Genomic DNA, 22124 nt, shown 5'->3' with positions numbered 1-22124 from the left:
TCCAGTCTCACCCCTACTTCCCACCCCTGGCAGATTCTCACCTTCAGGCAAAAGCAGATGATGGCAGAGCTGGGGAGCAGAATTTAAAACAACCCTGAGGACACTGCAAATCCCCACCATTAGTATTTAGGGAATGTGAGTCCCAGAGGATGGGGGGCTGGGGGGCGGTGCGCGGCAAGGCAAGGAGGGAGAGAGCGACAGAGACTAGGAGAGGAAGGCTGAGGTGCTCAGAGATGTAGAGATAGAGATGAAGATATTTCCAGGAGGGCTGCAGAGACAGACAGGGAGGAAGGCAAGAAGGAGGAAAAGAAAGGAGTCAGGCTGGTGGGGAGAGGAAGGGGGGGCGGGGAGGAGAGAGGCAGAAAGAGCCAGTTGCTTTATTCATGGCTGGTGATATTATAGACTGAGTGAAAATCACATTATCGTAATGGGAAAGTTAGAGTTGCTGAGATGATGCCCCGAAGCCTCGGCGCTGATTGGGGTGTGATTGCTATCTGTATTTATATGTAGAAAGCAAAGTTCACTGCCAGTTCAAGATGGTGGCGGCTGCTATATGCAACATAATTCTTCAGTAGGGAGACGCCCCGAGCAAGCCGAGCAAGCAAGCTGGGAGTAGGAATGTGAGCCCAACGGGAGCAAGAAGAGCAAACGCCTGAGCAGGCGCTGGAGAGAGCTCTGGAGCCTGGGGTGGAGGCTGTCAGAGCTCAGCTGCCAAGGATTGTGATGGGAGCCAGAGTGGAGTCAGGGCAAGGCTTGGCCAGGGTGAGGCAGAACTAGTGGCGCTGGGGGGATGGGGGGATGGGCGTAAGGGATAAAAAAGAGCTGCCTCCTTTATCATCTACCTACTGGGCTACTCAGTTGTGTTTTCTTGTGAGGAAGGAAGAAATGACCCTCAAATGCAGTGCTGGGGCCAGACCTTCTCAAACTTTAGAGCTTAGCTGAGTTTAGTGCCTCATGACTATGGATACTCCTGTGGTGGTGCACACCTTTTATCCTAGCACTCGGGAGGCAGAAGTAGATGGATCTCTGTGAGTTCGAGGCCAGCCTGGTCTACAAAGCGAGTCTAGGACACCCAGAGCTGTTACACAGAGAAACCCTGTCTCGAAAAACCAAACAACAACAACAACAAAAACAAACTCCATGACTGAGGCAGGAGGATTGCCAAGAGTTCAAGAGATCAAGGCCATTCTGGGTTACATAGACAAGACTGAGCTACAGAATGAGACCTTGCCTTAGAGAGAGAGAGACCAGAGAGACAGAGGGAAAATTGGAGGAAGAGGGCCCTGAAGAGATGGCTTAGTGATTAAAAGTACTAAATGACTGGATGATATTTCAAAGGACTTGAATTTGATTCCCAGCAGCAACATGATGGCCTAGAACGCTCTGTAACTCCAATTCCAGGGGGATCTGTCACCCTCCTCTGGCTTCCCCGGGCACTTCACATACCTAGTTAGTACACAGACATACATGCAGGCAAAACACCTACACACTTAAGTGAAAATAAATATCTTAAAAAATTATTTATTTAAGCCAGGTATGGTGGCACATGCTCTTAATCCCAGCACTCGGGAAGCAGAGGCAGGAGGATCTCTGAGTTCGAGGCCAACCTGGTCTACAAAGCTCGTCCAGGACAGCTGGGGCTGTTACACTGTTACACAGAGAAAACCCTGTCTCGAAAAACAAAAAACAAACAAACAACAACAAATACACACACACACACACACACACACACACACACACACACACACACACACACTATTATGTGCATTCATTTTGTGTGAATTCATTTTAACAGCATGGGTGGTTTTCCTGGACATGTATCTGCATACCTGTACCTGGTACTCCAGGATGTCAGAAGAGGATATCAGATTCCCTGTAACTGAGTTTATGGACAGCTCTGACTATATGTGGGCACTAGAAACCAAACTTGGGTCCTCTGCAAGAGCAGCGAGTGTTCTTGACCACTGAGCTATCTCTGCAGCTCCAATATATTTGTTTGGGATTTGTTTTGTTTTTTGTTTTTTTTTTTTTGTCTTAGACATTGATGGAATTATGTATTTGGCCATCCCTCTACCTACACTATGGAATTCATTAATGCTAAGCTGTAATGAAAATCAGAAAGATAAAGCCTATTTATTAATTTAGACAGATTGAACTATGCAAGATCCCCCTGCCTAAGACTCCCTATTGCTGGGATTACAGGAATATGCCCCAGCAGCCATATTGAGGCTTTCTCCTTCCCAAAAGATTTTCAGTTTTTCTTGGAAGATAGAGGCAGGACTGACCTTGCCTGTGACCCCACCCTAGAAGAGCCAGAACAATGCAATTTCTGATAAATATAGGCCAATCCTTACTATAAGCCAATCCTTTGAATTATTTGGGATATACTTATTTATTTTATGTGTATGTGTGTGCCTGAGTGTATGTATGTGCATCACATGTGTTCAAGAGCCTGAGGAGATTAAAAGAAGCATTGGATCCCCTGGAATTGGAGTTAAAGATAGCTGTGAGCTACCTAGTGGGAACTAGGACTGGGTTCGGTGCAGGGCTGGGAACTGAACCCAAGTCCTCTGCATGAGCAAGTAGGTTTGTTGTTGTTTATTTTTCGATATAGGGTCTCTCTGTGTAGCCTTGGCTGTCTAGCACTCACTTTGTAGACTAGGCTGGCCTCAAACTCAGAGATCTGCTTGCCTCTGCCTCCCTGAGTGCTGGGGTTACAGGCTTGTGGCACCTCAGCCAGCTGAGCAAGTGTTCTTAAGTGCTGAGCCATCTCTCCAACCTCATTTATATCTGTTTGAAAGCCTATTTGTTTATATGGAACTTAGGTTTTCCTGGGAATCCTGTATTTTCATTTGTTAACTCTGGAACATATGCCCACTGATGTGAGAGTCTATACTGACTTACTGAGGAGTGCAATGCCCCTGAATGGAAAGTGCCCAACTCAGCACCTCACAGATATGTGGCTTTGAATCAGTTCTTAAACTCCAAGAGCCTCACACTGGCCATGGTGGTGCACTTGGGAGGCAGAGTCAGGTGGATCTCGTAAGTTTGAGGCCAGTCTGGTCCACAAAGTGAGTCCAGGACAGCCGGGACTACAAGAGAAACCCTGTTTCAAAAAAACCAAAACCAACCAACCAAACAAAAAACTCCCAAGAGCCCCAGTCTTCTTATTTCATCAGCAGATGACAATAATGGCTACCTCAGTTGATGACCCAAACATTCTATGAGGAGTCGCATACAAAATTCTGCTCTGAGCTAACAGGTATAGCTCAATGACAGAACACTTGTCTACGATGTGTGAGACCCTGGTTCTGTCTAACTCACCATTTCTTCCTTTCCCATCTCTAGCCTTGGCTTTGGGAAAGGCAAATAAAAGGCTTGTAGCAAGCTTCCTGGCAGCTGCCCCCTGAATGGATGGGACATCTCATGGACAGAGCTGGTCTTGTGATGGGCCCCTCTCTGGTAGAGGCCTGACCCACATGGTTGACTGAGAGTTTTAGAAAGCCCTTTCCAAGAGGTGTGTGGTGCGACACTGAGGAAGGAGACACAGAAGGGTCCTTGGGTGTTGCTGACCAGCCAGCCTAGCCTACTTGGTAAGGGTTTTAGGCCAGTGAAAGACTATGTCTATGAAAAACAAAGGAAGACATTGTCTGAGAAATGACTTATGAGATTGTCCTTTGGCCTCCATATGCATGCACACATGCACACATATATACATACCTGGACATATGACCACATACACATAAAATACATTCAAAGTCATCCTCAGCTAATAACAAGATTGAGGCCAGCTTGAGTTATTTGATGTCCTGTCTCAAACATAAAAATGAAGGGTCAGTGAGATGACACAATAAGTAAAAGCTTGTCATTAAGTCCATTAACCTGAGTTAGATCCCTGGGGACACACACACAGTAGAGGTGGTAGCAGGTTGTTCTCTGACTTACACACACACACACACACACACACACACACACACATATCTATATTCTTATTCTTTCTGTTGACCCAGTTATCCCTAGCTACAAGGTCACTGAACAGAGATATGCTCATGTAGAAATACGTTCACTTGAGACTGGAGTGATGGCTCAGTGGTTGAGAGGACTGGCTTCTCTCCCAGAGGACCCAGGTTCAATTCCCAGCACCCACAGGCAGCTCACAACTGTCTATAACTCTAGTTTCAGGGGATCTGACACCTTCATACAGACATAAATATAGGCAAAAACACCAATGCACATGTAAAAATAAACTAAAAAAGGAAGAAAGAATCAAAGAAAGAAAGAAAGAAAGAAATACACTCACTGAAGAGGATGCAAAGAATCCTTTGCATGCAAGGAGCCCTTTGTGTTCATACCACTGTCAGACTCCAGAGAAGCAAGGGTTTGTAAGGAAAGCAGAAAGACTCTCCCGGGAAGCTGCAAATCCCCTTCCTGCCTTCCTGGCCACTTCCTCCCAGCTTCTAACTCCCTACCTCTGCCTCCATGATCACACCATCTTACCCTCTAACCACCCCTCTCCTTGCCATGGAACATTGTAGGCTTAGAGGGCATGGTGGAACTGGCAGGGGTCAGGAGTCTCTGCATAGCTGGGCCCTGAGCAGAGCCAATGCACATCTGGACCCCTTTGGAGTTGGGGAGGAGAAATTATTCTCATTTTCCCTCTTTAAAGTTCACCTTTCACTACCCATGGTGGTACATACCTTTAATTCTATCACTCAGGAGGCAGAGGCAGAGGCAGAGGCAGGTATATTTCTGAGTTCGAGGCCAGCCTGGTCTACAGAGCAAGTTCCAGAACAGCCATGGCTACATAGAGAAACCCTATGGGATGGGGGGTGGGGTGGAGGATCACCTTTCACTCTAGTGATCTGCTTAGCATCTCTACTCAGCCACCAACAAAAACTTCAGAAATTCTACCAACACCCCTAAAGGTCACTGTCTTGCAAAAGTCAGCCTCTCCCTGGGAGGCAAAGGCCGGGGCTGGACAAGGACGATCCCCATTTTCCTTGGCTTTGATGCCCAGATATTGACTTTCAGTTCAGGAATGTTGGTTGTTATGTGCTCCATAAAGAAGTATGGAGACCTTTTCCCAACAAACATCTGGCCATTCCCAAACCTTTCTGGGTTGCTCTCCTGAAAGCCAGGTATCAGTCCATTGCCATAAATAATAATTTCTAGTCTTTTAAGTGTTTGTATTTATTCTCATAGATTTATTATACTCTTAAACTCGGTCACATAATCTTTTTGCAGTGGAAAGCAGTGAATGCAAAGACTCCTAATTGGCCAAAATTTTGATAAAAGTGTGACAAGTGCTTAACCCTAAACAACAACAACAAACTCTGTATCACTCCCCCTACTTCAACAAGGCTCAGCGAACATGCCAGAAAGCTGGCAGAAAGAATGTAAGAGCTGGAGACAGGAAGGAGTGCTGTGAGGTGTCATGTTCTGCACATGATACAGAGGTTGGACTCATGACGTCACAGCAGCTGTCGTTGCCTACACAAGAGCTGCATCAAGTCAAGCCAGGCAGAATCCCAGCATAGACGGAGGAGAGGCTCACAATGCTCTTATCAATTTATGGCTTCTGCAGAAGGTGGAATAATTTTTCTCTAGGGGTGTGGTCACTGGTACGTTCTTCATGCCCCGATGGGTGGCCCTTCATACACTGGCATATGGGCAACACTAGCTGGACTTGGTTACAAAAACAGATAGATCAAAGCAACAACAAATCAACCCCCCCCCCAAAAAAAAACCAACAAAACAAAACAAAACAACAAAGTCAAGGAAGTCTAGCAGGGCAGGGGTAGGATTGGAGGGGCAGAACAGGGATGGATGAAAATATACTGTAAGGTTTGACAAGATGGCGCAGCACTTAAAATTTTAAGAGCAAACACTGGGCGTGGTGGCGTTTGCCTTTAATCCCAGCACTGGGGAGGCAGAGGCAAGAAGATCTCTGTGAGTTCTAGGCCATCCTATTTTACAAAGTGAGTCCAGGACAGCCAAGGCTACACAGAGAAACCCTGTCTCAGAAATTAAAAAGAAAAAAGTTAAGAGCAGTTGTTGCTTCCAGAGGACAGGGATTCACAGCCATCTTTATCTTCAGTTTTAGGGGATCCAATGACCTTTTCTGACCTCCAGGTATCATGCAGGCAAAACAATCGCACATATACAATTTAAAAATTTTTTAAATAAAAAATACATTGTATGCACATATAAAATCTCCAAGTATACATACAAATATGTTTATTTATTTGTTGTTGTTGTTTTTTTTTTTGGTTGGGTTGGTTTATTCCAGACAGCCTTGGATGTCCTGGATTTGCTTTGTACACTTGGCTGGCCTCAAATTCACAGAGATTCACCTGTCTCTGCCTCCTGAGTGCTGAGATTAAAGGTGTGCACCACCATGCCCAGTGTGCCTGGCCAATATATTTATTATTACTATTACTACTACTATTACTAGTAGTGATGAATTTAATAAAAATGACCCCTATAGATTCATAGGGAGTGGCACTCTTAGGAGCTGGGTGGCCTTGTTGGAGGAAGTGTGTCGGAGGTGTGTCATTGGGGATGGGCAGGAAGTGTGTCATTGGGGATGGGCTTTAAGGTTTCAGATGCTCTAGCCAGGCCCAGTGTCACTCTCTCTCTCTCTGCTGCCTTTGGATCCAGATGTAGAACTCTCAGCTACCTCACCAACACCGTGTCTGACTGCCTGCTGCCATACTTCCCACCATGATAACAATGGACTAACCCTCTGAACTGTAAGCCAGCCCCAGCTAAATGTTTTCCTTTATAACAGTTGCTGTGGCCATGGCATCTCTTCCCAGCAACAGAAATTCCAGCTAAGACATTATTGAAACCTAGAACTGAAGTTTGGGTGATTTGTTAGAAAGGTCTATGTCTCCACCCCACCCACAACACACACACACACACACACACACACACACACACACACCTATACACACACACTTTTTTTTCTTTTCTTCTCATTATCAGTAGTACTGATTATCACCAACCTCTTGTTAAGGCAAAGCTGTCCATACCTTAGGGCATGGAGGCCCTCTCGCACAGCTGGGCCTGGGGCATGGCAAGGCACAAGACAGGGCTTTTGGTCTTTCTTACAGCTGTAGGGGAGAAGAATGAACAGGAGACATTTCCGGGACAGGAAGCTTGGCTGGTCAGTCATCCATTCAGATTCTTCTGAGCTCCCCTGTAGGTCCCATTTGGCTTGTGTCTGAGCAGCCTGGTGGGAGCTATGGCCCTGATCCCTAGAATCAGCAACAGAAAGTGAGGTTTGGAGAATATTCCACTTGTAAAGGGGGACATGTCACATCTGCCCCCAACTTACCACTACCACCCCTCATCTGAAAGAAGACAGCCCAGTGCCCTTGGGACAAAGGAAAGGTCTAATCTGTCACAAACTGAGGGCAGGATAAAATGACCTTGCCTGGGATGGATGTCAAAGAAGGGTCTCTGGTGGGTGGAGGGGAGGGGTGTCACTGGGCTTCCCTGGAGGGCCCCCTAGGTGGTCAAATTGGAAATCTACATGCCTCCTGTTGCCCTCCCACCTCCACTGTACACATGCACATGCAAGCGTGGGCGCGCGCACACACACACACACGTTCAGGGCTTTTCACAGCATTAATTAATCATATTTAGGGCTGTTTCCAGCTGTTGCAGAGGGAAAGAAGGTCCCACACGCCTGTGACTTAGAGTAAATCCAGTCAGAGGAATTCTTTGATTCTGCAGAGGCTGAGCATGGGAAAGCCACTTCTAATCCCACAGCCCCCTAGACGTCCCCCCTCCACCTGCCACCTCCCCCATCACTGCCCTCAGAAACTGATCTGAGCTGAAGAGGGGAGAGGAGGGCTTGCTGGGGAGGCCAGGGATGTGGGGAGCTGAGCTGGCTGCCTGGACCCTGCCTGACACAGCTGAGGGCTGGCAGTATTCTGAGGCTTAGGCCTGGTGCTGACTTGCAGATTCTGCCTCAGCTCTTGGTCCTTTAGAGGGCTTCCGAGAGCCCAGTGGTTCCTGAATAGCCACTGGGTCCAGGAGTTATTCCTGGAGGCTGGGCCTGGACTAGCCGGAGCAGCACAGCAAGTGGGCAGCACTGACCTAATTACAGCTCACACAGCTGAGCAGAGCAAGGGCCTCTTCCCTCGCTTTCTGCTTTGCTGTGACACCTCCCAGAGCCCCTGTGACACCTCTCAGGTCTCAGGCTTTCCTGTGTCTTCATTTCAGGGCCTGTGTTTCTCTGCCTCTTCCTGACACTCCAGAGTTTGGTTTCACTGATCTTTATGGTCCAGGGCACTGCCTCTAATCATCGTCAAGCCTTAAAGAAATATGCCGGGGGGGGGGGGGGGGCAGTGTAACTGGCAAGAAAGACCCCTGCTTCTTTGGTTAATGTTGGCAGTTGAGTAGGCACTCCTATTGAGTAAATACACCTGAGGGCACTGCTGGTGCGTGTGGGGACATTAAGGGATTGTCTTAGCCTCATAGACCCAAATATTGGGGAGGTCCCCAAAATGAAAGGTGAAAAGGTTATAGGGAGGTCAAGGAGAAATCAACCAGTTATTGCCTTAGCCTTTCCCTGTGATGACCTCATCCCCGCACACACCCTTGTTGAGGCCTTCTGGGTCCTGGCCTAACTGGGCCTAAATAATTGAGAAGCCCATTATAGCCTTGCTGTTTCCTCACTGTCAAGTGTAAACGCTGCACTGGTCGGGTGGGGAGATGGGGCTAATTTGAATTGATAATAGGAAACGCGGGGAAAAGTCATCTATAGTGACTGAGGAGCGAGCGATCCCCGAGCAGATGCTAAATCTTGTATAATGAAAGAATCTGCCGATGTCAATTATGTACGAGCGTCTTTGCAGTGGTTAGAGGCGGTGGGCGGGTGAGGGAACGGAGGGCTGGGTGCATCCCATAAACCCAAACACCCATCAAAGGCTCATACATATGGAGCGGCAGAGATTACGGCATAAATTTGAATGTTATGAATGTGCATGAGGGACAGGCAGGAAGCCCACCTCATAAGGGTAGGAAGGGGACCGTCCCCCCCCCCCCTATGTACAAGGGAGCTTTTGTCCTCTCGCTCCCTCAGCTGTGTCTCCTCTGCCCCTAGTTGTGTCCAGGATGAGAAAGAAAGGATGTGAGAGCTGTGGACAAGGACGGGTCAGCTGTGACTCTGGGACCTAGGCGGAGGTCTTTGAGAGTTTAGATGGTGACCTGTCCTGGACCCGTTAAGAGAGCAAAATATCTCTGTTGTGAGCATAGCTTTTCCTCACGCCTGATGGAAGAGATGAAAGGCCTGCGCGGACAGTGGTATCCACCACAGAAGGGCAGAGACTCACCTCCTCGTCTCCTTTTCCTTTCAGTACTAGGAACTGGAGCCTGGACCTCGAGCATACTAGTCAAGAGCTCTACCGCTGAATTACGCCCCCAGCGCCTCGTGTGGGCAGAGGGATCCCGGAGGACAGCCTGGAGGAAGAAGTCACCGTTTGCTACAGAGAGGACAAATGGCTCAGAATGACAACGCCGGGGCCACATCTTTCTGTTCTTAGGTACAAGTGCACGCTGCACACGGGGAATGTGTGAGTGTGTACACACCAGCACATCCTGTAACAGAGCTCAGACCCCTCCATTGGTTCCCAACCCGCAGCTGCTCCCAGAGCAGACTGTGATTTGTAGTGCAGGCCACCCAGGGACTTTAATCTTCACCGTGACAAATGCAATAAAAGGAACACTTTGGAGATCAGAGCTAAGGAAGACACATTTACAAACCCTTCCCCAAAGGTTGGATGGGGCTGTCACCATGTGATTTGTGCAGGAGATGAAGCGGGGAGGGGGGAGAGAGGGGAGACAGAGCTGGAGAAAACGGCTGGGCTGAGAAAGAGGAAGCACCCTGTCACTCCTCACTCTCTGCGGGATCACAGGGGGCCGGGCTAAGTGAGCTGGGGGAGGGCCAGACCGATGGGCAGCTACCGCCTCCTCCGGATCACGACCAAGGCGAGCTCAACTCAATTACTCCGGAAACGTGAGGCTTCAGAGATTCATCTCAGCAGTTCTAGGAGCGGGTAAGAAGAGTGGGGACAGTGGCTGAAGGAGAAAGACAGACAGGCGGAAGCACAGCGGAGAAGGCATTGTTACAGAAAGCAACAACACAAGCTACAGAAAGAGCACCCTCTCCTCCTGCCCCCCCCCCCCCCCCCCCGGCTCCCCAAGCCCTGGTCTGGGAAAGGAAAGGCGAGGGGGCTCCCCAGCCTCTCAGCTAGGCCTAGCAGGATTGAATAGAGAGCAAAAGCCACGGTAGGGCTTAATCTCCGACAAACTTTTTGGGGCAGGCAGGAAGATCAGCTGGGAGCTTGCTCCGTGGGTGGATCGTGGGTCGAGAACTTTGCTGGTGAAGGCAGAGTTGGGGACTAAGCGCTTTCTCCACATCTCCCTTTCTCTATCTGTAAAATGGTGCTAGGCCAGATGGTTGGGGAGGTGTCTGCCTACTTTCCCTCTTGGATTCTTGTAACAAATGCCCGGTGACACTGGTGACACCACCTGCCTTTCCTGCGGTTACTCTAGTCACCGACTGGCACAGGAATTCTGGTGTGCTGACGTTTCATCTCTACTAAGCAGAATTCAGACCCACAGTCTTGAGCACTCTGCCAGGTTAGAGCTCAAAGTCCCTCACTGGCTTCCTATGTTTTCTAAAACTTGATCATTTTTAGTTTCCTCAAGCCTAAGACCACCTGTCCCTCACCCCTGTCCCTAACCCCTGTCCCTAACCCCATCCCAGCCTTCAGCAGGAGATGGTCTCTGCCCCAGGGCCTAACTTTGCAGCCTTTTAGTGCCCTAATTTTGCCAACAACTGAGATTCTTCCCTCACCTACGTCCTCTTCTTCCCTAACTACTCAGGCTGAAGGAGCAGAGTGCCATGCCTGAGGGAGGAGGGTATGGTTTATAAGCTAAGGCATTTAAGTTCTCCGTGTCATTGCTGCCCAGTGCTGGCTGACCCTCTCAAACACGGGGCTGTCTTCCTGGGCATCTCCAGGGCCAGACCCAGTCCCTGTACCCAAGGAAGTGAGTCTGGCAAATGTCTGAATGGGGGATGGGGAAGAAGAGACACCAGGAAGTAAAACAGATTGCATATGTTCTACCGAAAAATAGTCCTGATAGCGATGACCCAAGGGGCACAGGGAGACTACCCCAGATAGTCTGACCCTACCCAAGCTGGTGACACGAAGGCCCCAGGATGATGAGAGCTGAGAATGGAAGGAGACTCAGACAAAAGTGTGTTTTTTGTTTTGTTTTGTTTATGAAAGAAATCACTGCTTGGGAAGGAACAGAAGCTGCTGGAGATGAAGTTGAGAACAGACCAGCTTTCGTGAGGCATCTTTTCACCAGAAAAAAAAGGGCTGCAAGTGTGAAAACTTCAAACCACATGAACCCCTCCATATGCACTCCATAGCTGGATGGGGCAGTTCCCATGGTCCTCTGCTGCCTCCTTCTGGAGAGGGCAGGAGGGGAGCTCTGGCTGCCTTTTAGCACCCTGCAGTTTTCTCTCCATTGCACCTGCCCCACTCAGCCGCTGTGCCCTTGTGCAGCACTAAATTAAGGATCTCCAAAGAAACAAGTGTTGCTGAGACAAGAGAAAGGGAAGGAGAGAGGCGCCCGATTTGTTACTGTGAAGGATTGGCTCACAGATCCCTGCAAGCTGAGAAGTACCAAGATCTGTCATCTGTGAGCTGTCACCAGTAACGCTGGTGGCATAGTTTTCAGTCCCGAGAACCACAGGGCTGAATGACTGGGAAGAATCCTGGGGGGAGTCTGAAAGTCCAAGAGCCAGGAGCACCACCTCCCATGGCAGGAGGCGAGGAAGGAGAAGAGTCATCTTCTTCTGCTCCGTGTTCTGTCCAGGCCTTCAGCGGCTTGGATATTGCCTTCTAGAATCCTAATGACTAGAAGTTAACATTCCCCTGAGAACACCCTCACAGACACACCCAGAACTAGCTTTTAATCTCTGTGTCTTTGTCCAAGTCGATGCAGAAAATGAGCCGTTTCAGACACCATCTTCACACCTAACCAATTCTTGCAGAGTCGCTCCCCCACCAGACTCCAGAGAAGGCACTAGGTAAAAAATGAGCTAGCAGCTGGGTGTCATGGCACCTGCTTTTGATCCTAGTACTGGGGGGGCAGAGGCATGCCAATTTCTGTGAGTTGGAGGCCAGCCTGGTCTACATAGTGAGTTCCAGAGCAGAAAGAAAGAAAAGAAAGGGAACTAGAAAGCCAGGTCTTTTTAGATGGGTGGTGGCATGTGACTTAATCCCAGCAGAGGCAGGTGGATCTTTGAATTTGAGGCCAGCCTGGTCTACAGAGTGAATTCCAGGACAGCCAGGGCTAACAAAGAGAAACCCTGTCTCAGAAAACAAAAACAAAAGCCAACCAAACCCAACCCCAAACCAACCAAACAAATGAAAAACAAAGAACAAAAAAACAAAAGCAGTGAGTTAGCATATGAGCAAAGGGACTGTGGACTCAGGAGCCTTTTCTGGTACTACCTTCCTCCCTCTGAGAGAGAAAGAGCACTGCCTGACTGAACAGCACTCCCAGTCCCCAAGGATGTGCTAGAGGTTAAGGGGGGCAAAGGGGACCTACGAACCAACCTGTGTCTCTAAAGCCTTTGCCCAGAGTTAATCCTGTCAGGCCTAGCTCAATCCTGGTCCCAGGTGAGAGTAGACTCTAAGTGGTAGCTCATCCTCCTCCGGGGCCCTCTGCTCTTTGTCCTGCTACAGGATTGATTCTAGCTGAGTGGCCTCTGACCCCAGCTCAGCTCCCCTTCCACTGAGAGGCCTTAAATCCAAAATTGTGGTGGGAAGGAACAGGCCAGAAATAGCAAGAAGGCACACGGGTACTAGAAGACATGCTGCTCCATGCCCAGGTCCTTAGATTTGGGGCAGCAACCCTGATAGACAGGAAACTAACAGAAGAGTCAAGGAGAAATCATCCTGGTTCTTTCTTCCACTACTCTGATCCAATTATGAAGCACATTCTTTTTTTTTTTTTTTTTTTTTTGGTGTTTCGAGACAGGGTTTCTCTGTGTAGCCTTGGCCATCCTGAACTCACTTTGTAGACCAGGCTGGCCTCCAACTCACAGCGATCCGCCTGCCTCTGCCTCCCGAGTGCTGGGATTAAAGGCATGATGCGCCACCACGCCCGGCTCACATTCTTTTAAAAGATTTCTTTCTTTATTTTTGAGATAGAGTCTCCCTCTGTAGCACTGATTGGCCTAGAACTTGCTATGTAGACCAGGCTGCCTTTGAACTCACAGTGATCTGCCTCCAGAAGGCTTAGATCAATTTTTCAAAAAAAAAAAAAAAAAAAAGTACACACACACACACACACACACACACACACACACACACACACACACACACACACACACACTTCCCCGGGCAGAGAAATCAGATCTTCCTGAGATTGAAGTTACAGACAGTAGTAAGTTACCCAATAAAGGTCTCGAACTCAGGTCCTCTACAATAGTAGTATGTGTTCTTAACTGCTGAGCCACTTCTCTATCCCCTAAAACACTCTTACACTCCCCCCAAACACACACACACACAGAGAGAGAGAGAGAGAGAGAGAGAGAGAGAGAGAGAGAGAGGAGATGGGATACACCCAGCCCAGCCTTGATGTTTATATGACAGATCCTGGGGTAGGAACCAGTGGGGGCTGTTTGAAGGGTGCAGTGCACAGCAGAGGTTGGTGTTGAGTGGGCAGAGAGAACTGGCAGTCTAGCTACCAAGTCAGGAGCAGTGGTCCTTGAGAAGCAGGAACGTGGGTGACCGTAGAGAAGGGGACATAAGTAGAGAGTCTGCCAGGGGCTGAGCAGGGCTGCCTCCTAGAGGGACAAGGACTGAACAAGAAGCTGCTGTCACAATCCTACAGTTAGGCTCTGAACTACCAGTATTCTCTGATGTGAGAGACGGGCCAGCTCAGGCCTCCAAAGTCACCCCCAGAAGGAAGCCAAGGGAACGATTCATCTTTCCTTCTGTTGGTCAGTGGATGGGATGGGTGGAGCTTGGACAGCAGGTCTCCATTTCCACTTTCTCCTCAAACATCTAGGGTCACCTTCAGATGCCATACACTCGGCCACACTGGTGTTCCCTCCCTGCTCCCAGCAGTGTGTGTGAAGACATCAGCCTCAAGGAAAGCGGCTGGAGCTCACTTCACATCCTGAACTCGGGGGTACCAAGAATCAGAGCAGCAATGTGGCTTCTTGTCCATCCATGGCTTGCTCATCTGGGCCTCCTGGCACGTCTCCTTTAGTAGCATTTAAGGTCAGAGTAGGTGGGAGGGTAAGCATTTTGACCCTGGGAGGCTTGCCTCTGTCTCTATCCTTGTCCTGCCAGCTCTCAGTGCCCTTTGGAAGTTTATAGTCATATAAATTGTAGAGTCCCATACCAGGCTTAGAGCCCGTGGCTATAAATAGACATGAGGTAAACAAGGTGGCAGATGCAGGGGCTTGGGACAAGACAGAAAATCCTGCCCCTCTTTGCTTGGTCAGGGGCCAAGGCACATCTGTGGAAAGGGATACCCTCTCTCTTCACCTCCCTTCCCCTGACTGCTGGCTTCTGGCCGCCCAAGCTCTGGGCTTCTAGTTGTTTCCCTCTGGGGAGTATCATCCAAGGCGACTTTCCACTCCAAGTCTCCCTACTGGCTTGTTCTGTCTCATCTTGCCCAGCCAAGATGGGGGTAGGGTATCTCACTGCCCCCCACTGGCTCCTTCCACCTGCTTCACACTCTGTCCTCAGTCCCTATAACCAATTTAAAGAGGTTGTCCCTGCTAACCACAACTTTGCCACCAGGGATGCCCTGATCCCTCCTCCACCCCAGGCAGCTTACTAAGAAACTGGAGTACGGAAGCAGAGGGTCTCACTTTGTATCCGATAGCCCTTGCCCAAGCAGGACTATAATAGTGCACAGGTTTCCTGTCACTGGCATTGACTGACAGCTGCCCCGCTAATTGGAGTTTCCTCCCATTATTCCCCAGCTTTGCAAGCCCAGGGCAGAGACGATTTGGGTGGTGCTGCTTTGTGGATCTATCCTGACTTTCTGCAGTCCCACAGCTGGTCTGATTTACTGCTCTGCACGTGTCCTGGTCACAGCAGTTCCTAGATTCCAAGTGTCCCTTGAGGGATTTCAGGCCCCACTGAATTTCAGTACAATTAACACTCTCTCTCTCTCTCTCTCTCTCTCTCTCTCTCTCTCTCTCTCTCTCTCTCTCTCAGAAGTCTGAATACTCAGCCCTGAAATAGCCTCATTCCTTTCCTTCCCAACCCCAACTCTTCAAAATATACTATACACATTAGAAATGGTGGGCATGGTGGCGCACGCTTTTGGTCCCAGCACTCAGGAGGCAGAGACAGGCCAATCTCTGGGTTTAAGGCCAGCCTGGTGTAAAGACTGAGTGATAGGACAGCCAGGGCTGTTACAGAGAAACTTAGTCTCGAAAAAAACAAACAAAACAAAAATTTAAACTGGACTGTTGTGTTTTCACTTTGCAGGTGAGGAATCTGAAAGCGGAGAGCTTAGATGCCAGCCACAAGGAGCAACTAATTAATAGCCCTAATGAGCAAGGTGGGGTGGCATACCTTTAATCCCAGCACACAGGAGGCAGGGGCGGGCAGATTTCGGTGAGTTCAAGGCCAACCTGGTCTACAAAAAGAGTTCCAGGACAGCCAGGGCTGTACAGAAAAACCCTTTCTTGAAAAACCAAAAACCAGAGAGAGAGAGAGAGAGAGAGAGAGAGAGAGAGAGAGAGAGAGAGAGAGAGAGAGAGAGAGAGAGAACATTAACATTGATCCTGAGGCTGTAGCCTTCCTCTGTTAAGCTTGGATCATCATCTAACCCTAACTTTCCAGCTCCTGGCAACCTCTCTCCATGCCCACAAACTGGCTAACTGCCTTCACAGGTCCCTTATCCTTTGAACCAGCCTCTCATGTAGGGAGAGACCAGACAGGCTCTGAGCCTTTGTGAATGGGTGACTCTGTGTGTGTGTGTGTGTGTGTGGCTCCAGCGCCCCTTCCCTGCATCATCTGAGAGCTTGTTGGGTAGGTGATCCTAAATCACCCCCTGGAAGCCTATCTTCCTGAGGCCTGGAGGAGTGGGAGGCATCCTTCCACTGTGGGAAACCACTTCTTTTGCTACTCTTTCTCCTCCAAAATGTCAAGTCCCTAACTTGTTTATTTTTGAGACAGGCTATGAGGTAGTCCAGGCTGGCCTCAAAAATCGCTATGCACCCAAAGATAACCACGAACTTCCCATCCTCCTGCCTTCACCTGAGATTAACAAGTACGCACTTGTGCTAATAGACCCAACCTAGGTGTTCAAGTATGCTAGCCAAACCCTCCAGTAACTAACTTATAGCCCCAACCCTCAGTTTCCTAACTTGGATGGCTAGGGAAAAACCAGAACTGCTTTATAAACGATATCCCCTGTGTCCTGCGTGTGCAGGGCCCCGGTGTGTTGCACGTGTACACACACTCACCGTACGCACGCACATCTGCTCTCATCACCAGTTTGTTTGAGAAATCTTAGTCTGCTCCTCCTGCTATTAAAAAAAACAAAAACAAAATAAAACTCAGATAACTAAAAAATTATCCCCCCCCCACACACACTTTTCGAGGCTAGCAGAAGATCCAGGGTCTGGTGAAGGCTCCGTCTCTGTTTCATAGATGGTACGTCTTGCTGCACCTTCGTATGGTGAGGTGGAGAGAGAGGGCCAAATAAGCTCCCCCAAGCTCTTTTATAAGGACATTAATTCTATTAATGAAGGCAAGTTCTCATGACCTAGTCATCTGTTATAGGCCTCTCTTAATACTATTGTAGTGAAGGTTAAATTTCAGTGAGGATTTGGGAGGGGCACAAACCTTCAACCCACAGCAGCCTCCTAAATTAGAAGCAATGCCAGAATCTTAGGGCCCATATGTCAAATGAGTCACAGGAAGAGGAAATAAATACAGTGTGGTCTGAGGGAGCTGGAGAGTGAAAGCCTGCTTTCCTTGCTGTTCTCTGCGCCAGTACAGAGGATGGCATGGCGGCTGTTCGGAGGACCAGGTAATGAAGGCAAGGAGAAAGGCCTAACGCCTTAGACAGCTGAGAAGAAATGCTGAGCCGACAGATGGATGTACTCTTTAGAGGAGGGGGAAGATGCTGACAAGGGTCAGGTGGGGAGAGTTCAGAGAAGGAGTCTAGTTACCCCAGACCACTCCCATCCTACAGCTGGACTGGAGTTCCCAGGATGCCATCTGAGAGTGCCTGGGATGTGCAGCAGCAGCTGGGAGGATGGCTATGATCCATCCTGCACCTGTCCTGCCCTAAAGCTGATGATGTAACAGCCTAATGATGTGGCTGAGAACAGGGGGCATTGGGGGGTGTTGTTCTGGGGGGTGGGGGCAGATTGGTCCAGCTTTCTGTGATACAGCTATGATAAGGCGGCTGCTGTCTGTTGTGTGCTCAGAAGGAGTCTGTCCTTCAGCCAAGGGCTCAAGCCATCCTCTTCAAAGAACAGCAATGACCCCTCAGCTACGTAGAGCCCCATCAGTCAACATGTGGGGAAAACTCTGCCTGTGACTGCAATGGAGGCTTCTTGTCCCCGCCCCCAGCTTCTACCGCTTTCTTTTTGCTATAACTTAGATCTAGAGCAGTCAGAAAACTCATGCATTAAAGCTATAGTCCCAGGAGACACAGCACCCAGTGGAATTGGGGTTCTTGACTCCAAAGAAGATTGCTTTTCCTTTTTTCCTCCCGCCCTCCCTCCCTCCATCCTCTTTGTTTCATTCCTTCTTCCTTCAGTGCTTGGAATTGAACCCGGAGCCTTCGGCATGCTGTACAAGCATTGGTACCTCCAGGTCTTATTTTCTTTTCTTGCTTCTCAATGCCAAGTGAATGATTTTCCTTTGCCACGGGTGCCTGTCATAAATTTTCTGTCTTGCCATCGGCTCAAAACAACAGAGCTAGTTGGTCATGAGCTGGACTGCCCAAAAGTGTAAGCCAAGGTAAATTTCTTCTCCTCACATGTTTGGCTTCTCTTGATGTTCCTACCTGCCCTTGTACCTGCCTCCCGCCCCCCTCTCCCCTCCCCCAGAGCACTCCCCCTTACATCCTCTTCCCACCTTGTTCTTGGGTCCTTGATAGTGCATCGTTTTTTTAGCCCTCCAGTTTCCCACCTCAGATGTGAGCTAGCCTACAGATACAGTGATTACTGATGACTAAATGTCCTTAGATGTTCGGCTACTCAGGCCAGAGAACACTGGAGGGTACTGTCATCCTCCCACCTTCCCAACCTGGGCAGCTGCCTTCCTTCTTTTTCTAAGCTCCCCTCCTGATCAGGTCCCAGAGAAGCAGTCTCAAGACCACTCTCAACGCTGGTCCTTTCTTTTTCTGTAGTCTGAGCTCCCAGGGTGTAGTTCTCTAAGCAGACTGTCCCCGAAGGCAGCAGCTATGCCTAACCCACTCGTTCTTGCACCCAACACAATACTCAGAGATACACTTTCCATAAATATATCCTGAGTCAGCCTCCAAACTTCTCCAGTCTTTTTCCTTTCTTTCCTTCTTTCTTCTCAGTATTGCATCTTTCCAAGCCCTGACAAAGACACTTGTATCCCCAAGGCAGCCTTTGAGGAGCTGCTGACAGGCATTAACCTCTTTCCATCCCTGATGAAGAGGGGCAGCGCATGCCCAGGTCTGGGACCCAGAGCAGAGCCCAAGGCCTGCCTGCCTCCTCTGAACCTAGGCGTGGTACCGGTAGATCACATCACCTGGCCTCACTCATCCTTCCTGCCAAGGCCTCCTAGCCTGTATTTATATACACCAAAGCCTCTGCCCGAATAAAACATCCATGTAAAATCCAATTTCCTCAGAATCTCTCTTGGAACCTGGGCCTGAGATGGAGTAGGTAACCCCGGCGGTTACCGCCTGAACCACTCCTGCTGGCTGCAAAGGTGAGGCCCATTTTTCAATTATCTATCTGCTGTGACAGCAACGGTCCAGCCATCGAGCCAAGGCAGGGGGGAGGGGAGGCTGAGCTAGGAGGCGGGAGAAAGAGGGCAAAAGCACAGTGGGGGAAGAGTGAGATAAACCTAGGCAGAATCATGGGCAGAGACCCTTGAGAGGGGCACCCAGTGGGTGATCAAGAATTATTTGGAAAATAAATGATCAGAAGAGGGAACAGGCAGGGTGGGGGTAAGACACGGAGAGGGGAAGAGCTGGAGAGGCACAGAGTGGGTGGAGAGAAGAAGAGAAAGGGAGGGAGGTAAGGAGGGGGAGAGGGGGAGGGGAGGCAAGCGTGGATGGAGCCAACAAGAGGCTCCTGTGTCAATCCGTGGAAACGGGAGGCAGAGTGATGCGGTCACAGCTCCTGCCATCAATATCCTCTAATATAAATGTCAGTGATGCTATTTTCCGCGCAGTCATTTCGCACACTGCTGATTACATTAACGTATAATGGAGGGGCGCCGGCTCCACTGCTTTCTCCCCTAACCCTCCCCCCGGTGATGTGTCAATAGCCGCCTCCATGAACAAGTCAATTTTCTGCAGGCTTGGCAGCGGAATAAATCTGCCCGGCTATGGGGAGAGCTGGAGATATTTATATACCCAGCGCCTGCCTTCCGTGAGCGCGCCTGCGTGTGCGCGGTAGGCGCGAGCCCGGACCCCAGCGACCCGAGAGTGGGGTGGGGGTGGATCTGGGGCGCGCCGCCGAGCTGAATGATTTCCAGCCTCGACTCAATCAGAGGAGAATTTAGAGCGGTCCCCGAGCTGGGCTCCCAGAAACAGCCTTACACGTTTATTTTCCTTAGCTGAACAGGAAAGGCGAGAATTATATGTGGATTTATAGGACAGGCGCCGCTCAACCCAAATGCTCCCGCTCCGGGGGGCTGGGGGGCGGGGACGAGGAAGGGACGGGGAGGAAAGGAGGTGGCGGGCCCCGCGCGGGCCGCTGGGACCCCCACTTGCGCTTGCTTGCTAGGACGCACCCCCCCTTGCAGATCGCTTTAATTACATTTGTTCCTGTCCTTCGTGAGGGCGAGACTTCGGCACAGCCCGCTGAGGGCTGGGAGGGTGGGGTGGGGGTGATCTCAGGCCAGGACTGCCTGGAGATGGGAGGGAGAGAAGGAGGGAGGGGGCCGCGGGGAATGGGGACAGGGGGAGATAGGGAAGGGGGGCTCTGTCAGCTTCGGCTCAGAAGCGGATCAATAGTACGAGATCTAATGGGCTAACTGCCAAGCTGGCGCACCGAGGCGCTGCCCGGCGGGGGCGGGAGGGGTAGGCGAAGGACGGCGGGGAGGGAGGGAGAAGAGGAAGGCAGAAAGAGTGGAGATGGAGAGGGAAGGGGGGGCAGAGAGAGAAGAAAAAAAGAAGAGGACAGAGGGAGAGTCAAAGGAAAGGACAGTACAGGCGGTCCTCGCGGGGCGTCGCTTCAGTATCCTTCGACCCCCTGGAAGCGAGGAAGGAGGAACCTGTCTTTGGGCAGTGCGTCCCGAAAGCCTCTGGCTTCTCCGACCTCAACTGTGCTGTGGAACCGCCAGGGGGCGGCGCGACCCTGTTGCTCGCCAAGGGGATCTCAGCGCTTCCTCATCCTGGCTATGATCTGTCGCCTCCAACGCCTATTCCCCGCGTGGCAGGCATCCTCTGCCCTCTCCCGGAGGCCTACGGTGCGGCCGAGGTGGGAGTAGGGCGGCGTCCCTGCCCGAGAATAGGCTTTCCCTAGTACTGGGCTGGTTTCCCTGGGACCCTAGAGCATTTTATTGCCTAGAGACTGTGTCACGGAGCCCCCGGGGCTAGCCAATGGTTACTGTCAGCTGGACCTGGGTATGACATTTGGGCCTTCACATCCTGACAGCAGTGTATGAAATCCTGGAAATCTCCCGATGAGAGGGGTCCTTCACCGTACTGGGTAAGGCGCTAACCGGTCCAGCCAAGGGTGCTAAGGATCAACGGCATAAAGTCCAGTTTTAACTCCTTCGGCTCCTGGAAATCGTCTGACCACCTAATCTGGCCACTGATGTATCAGCCCCCTAATCCCCCCCCCCAAACTTGGAGCCTATCCCTTCCTGTACTGAGAAAAGAAAATACAGGCCAACATCCCTGCCAACAAGTTGTCCCATGCCAGAAGAGGAAAGCCTAATGGTAGTAGCAATGATCCCATCAGAACTGCTTAATGAGGCTCCTTTAACACAAATAAATGTACTTACATATCTTTACTGTAAGGGCTATGTATGTGCCAGCAAGGGTTTCTGGAAACATAAACTTTGTCAAAGCTCCCCCATTTAATTCTGATACATTCCTAAGTGGGTTTTACCCAAAGAGAACCATTACTGATGTGTTGGGGTTTTTTGTTTGTTTGTTTGGTTGGTTGGTTGGTTTTTCATGTTGCCTGTGGTAGCTCAGCCCAGTGTATTTGCCCTTGTGAATATGCCCATATGTCACAATGTGTAAATGTGGGGGTACCTGTGTCATTGCATAAGCATTGTTTCATTCACTTCTTTGTGTATCCTCTGTGTCTGGATGTCACTGGGTACCCATAGTCCTGTGTGTCCTCACCTTGCCGGTGTTTATTGAGAGCACCTATTGTGTGTATGTGACAGTGTACATGTCTGCTCTGATGAGAGTGAGTGTGGCCCAGTGGTATGTTTGTGTCACATTGAGCACATCTCTGTGGGCTCCATTGTGGGGCACAGCCATTGTCTCCATGTCATTGAGAATATGTGCTGCCAAGAGCTTGTGACACAAATGGAACGAAGCTGATCGGCCCCAGAAGCGAAGGCGGCAATGACCTTCTTTTTCCAATTATATTCTGGTCAGAGGTGAGCGACCTCTCCCCACTGAGGCCACTGCTGCTTGTCATGCAAACCTCGCAGAAGGGTGGAGATTAGAGGAATGCAACCGAGTCACGTGTGAAAACAATCAGCTATCAATGGAGCCAGATCAATGCCCTAGATTACAGATGAACCCTGGGCAAGCAGTCACTCTGGAGTTTTCCTAAACTCCAAAGAGGGAGACACATAGTCAACAGACACATGTGCACACATGTACACACAAACACACACACACCATACTACAAGAGGCCCACATGAACTGAT

The 22124-nt window shown here is 49.9% G+C and overlaps 1 long non-coding RNA gene across 1 annotated transcript in view; it reads left to right on the top strand.

Annotated features, from left to right (window-relative positions):
* Positions 1 to 9744, top strand: part of LOC127189646 (uncharacterized) — a 28421-nt gene extending 18677 nt beyond the window's left edge. Inside the window, exon 3 of the long non-coding RNA XR_007830666.1 lies at positions 9369 to 9744. This is a non-coding gene — a long non-coding RNA (uncharacterized LOC127189646). The remainder of the gene's footprint in view (positions 1 to 9368) is intronic.
* The last annotated feature ends 12380 nt before the right edge of the window (positions 9745 to 22124 follow it).

Source organism: Acomys russatus, chromosome 5, assembly GCF_903995435.1.
Source record: "Acomys russatus chromosome 5, mAcoRus1.1, whole genome shotgun sequence".
Lineage (NCBI taxonomy): Eukaryota > Metazoa > Chordata > Mammalia > Rodentia > Muridae > Acomys > Acomys russatus.
Note: the sequence above shows the minus strand (reverse complement) of the source record. Positions and strands in the feature narration are given on the sequence as shown.